The sequence below is a fragment of the Schistocerca piceifrons genome, unplaced genomic scaffold, assembly GCF_021461385.2.
Source record: "Schistocerca piceifrons isolate TAMUIC-IGC-003096 unplaced genomic scaffold, iqSchPice1.1 HiC_scaffold_1201, whole genome shotgun sequence".
NCBI lineage: Eukaryota > Metazoa > Arthropoda > Insecta > Orthoptera > Acrididae > Schistocerca > Schistocerca piceifrons.
Window position 1 is genome coordinate 45,001 of NW_025727017.1, and position 2,500 is coordinate 47,500.

The 2,500-nt window shown below is 63.5% G+C and overlaps 1 pseudogene; it reads left to right on the forward strand.

Moving 5' to 3' along the window:
• The window catches only part of LOC124729323, a 7,970-nt pseudogene that overhangs the window by 1,926 nt on the left and 3,544 nt on the right, over positions 1-2,500 (forward strand).

The window sequence follows — 2,500 nt, forward strand, 5'->3', positions numbered from 1 at the left end:
GATGGGGGCCGTCATAGCATGATGCGCTTTGTGCTGGCCCCCGTTGGGCGAAAGGGAATCCGGTTCCTATTCCGGAACCCGGCAGCGGAACCGATACAAGTCGGGCCCCTCTTTTAGAGATGCTCGTCGGGGTAACCCAAAAGGACCCGGAGACGCCGTCGGGAGATCGGGGAAGAGTTTTCTTTTCTGCATGAGCGTTCGAGTTCCCTGGAATCCTCTAGCAGGGAGATAGGGTTTGGAACGCGAAGAGCACCGCAGTTGCGGCGGTGTCCCGATCTTCCCCTCGGACCTTGAAAATCCGGGAGAGGGCCACGTGGAGGTGTCGCGCCGGTTCGTACCCATATCCGCAGCAGGTCTCCAAGGTGAAGAGCCTCTAGTCGATAGAATAATGTAGGTAAGGGAAGTCGGCAAATTGGATCCGTAACTTCGGGATAAGGATTGGCTCTGAGGATCGGGGCGTGTCGGGCTTGGTCGGGAAGTGGGTCAGCGCTAACGTGCCGGGCCTGGGCGAGGTGAGTGCCGTAGGGGTGCCGGTAAGTGCGGGCGTTTAGCGCGGGCGTGGTCTGCTCTCGCCGTTGGTCGGCCTCGTGCTGGCCGGCGGTGCAGGATGCGCGCGCCTGCGCGGCGTTCGCGCCCCGGTGCTTCAACCTGCGTGCAGGATCCGAGCTCGGTCCCGTGCCTTGGCCTCCCACGGATCTTCCTTGCTGCGAGGCCGCGTCCGCCTTAGCGTGCTCCTCCGGGGGCGCGCGGGTGCGCGGATTCTCTTCGGCCGCCATTCAACGATCAACTCAGAACTGGCACGGACTGGGGGAATCCGACTGTCTAATTAAAACAAAGCATTGCGATGGCCCTAGCGGGTGTTGACGCAATGTGATTTCTGCCCAGTGCTCTGAATGTCAACGTGAAGAAATTCAAGCAAGCGCGGGTAAACGGCGGGAGTAACTATGACTCTCTTAAGGTGGCCAAGTGGCGGCGGCGTGGCTGCATCCGGACTTGGCTTTTCGAAGTGCGGTCTTGATGTAGTCGTGCTGCTGCTGCGAGGTGCCTTCCTTGGGTTGTAGTTACAGGGAGAGTGATGCGCAATACATGGGCCTAGCCCTCTTAGCCTCTCCTCTCCTGCGGTCTTCTCCCCTTCTCGTGGGCCCGCTGATTTTCGCAGAGTGGAAGACCGCACCAGGGGCTTGGGGGGGTTACCAGCCCCCCCTCGCACTATCCCTTTGTTAGTTGGGGGCAGTATTCAGAGAAAAAGTGGTGGCCCTTCCGCTGAAGGTGCCACCCCAACTTCCCCAGCACCTAGCCGGCCAACCGGCCGTGCCGAAAATTTTGTAACTTTTGCAGCTATGTATACCTGTAGTGAGTGCCACCGCAGCTTCACCACCAAGAACGGTCTCGGGGTCCATCGCCGCCGCCAACACCTTGCGGCCGCCAACGCGGAGATCGTCACGGAGAGGCATCGCGCGAGGTGGACGGAGGAAGAAGTCCTGTCGCTCGCCAAGGCAGAGGCCGAACTGTTCCTCGAGAGGGACGCCCGGTTCTTCTTCGTAAATCAAGAACTCATCAGGATGTTCCCCGACCGAACGCTTGAGGCAATCAAGTGCCGACGGCGGCAAGCTGCCCACAAGCAGCTTGTCCGCCAATTCATGGAGGCGCTTGAGATCGGTCGGGGGGAAGAGCCGGCGTCCCGCCGGGGAGCAGCGAGCCCGCTGCCTGACGCGGGCGAGGCCGCTGCGCCGCCCGTCGACGCAGCCGAGGACTTCGCGGCCGACGCCACCGGGCCGCCGCCGGAGGGGCCGACTGACGCCGCCATCTGGGAGCATCTGGCGGGGCTACCCGCTTCCGCCCAGCGTTTCTCTGCCCTGGATCGTGTCATAGGTCTGGGGCGGGGCACGCCGCCCGATGTCATCCTGGGCATGCTCCCGGATGCCCTTGCGTCGGTCGGGTCCAGAGGGGAGAGATCGATCACCAGGACACAGCGGCCGCGCCAACCATCGAAGCGGCCGCCTGCCGCGCCGCCGACGCAGAAGCGCAAGCGGCGCCGCTGGGAGTACGCGAGAACGCAGGATGCCTTCCGACGGTCGCGTGCACGTTGCGTGCGCGGCCTCTTGGATGGCACCCTGCTCCAGCCGCCACCTGCCATCCCTGGTCTGCTGGACTTCTGGGCGGACCTCTTCACCAAGAAGCCCATCTCCACCGCGGGCTTCATTCGTGACCGCCTCCTCCCGCACTCAGAGCCTGTCGCTCTTGAGTGCATATGGGGGCCGGTCACGCATGAGGAGGTCGCCGCCGCGTTGCCGCCCAGGGGATCAGCAGCCGGGCCGGACGGCCTTACCCCAGCGGAGTTGCGGCGCCTGCCGCACGAAGTCCTGGTGAAAGTGATGAATCTCTTCCTTCTGGCCCGCGCCCTTCCGGAACGCCTGCTTCGCGCGCGGACGTCCCTTCTCCCGAAAACGGCTGCACAAACATCCCCCGCTGACTTTCGCCCCATTACGGTCTGCTCGGT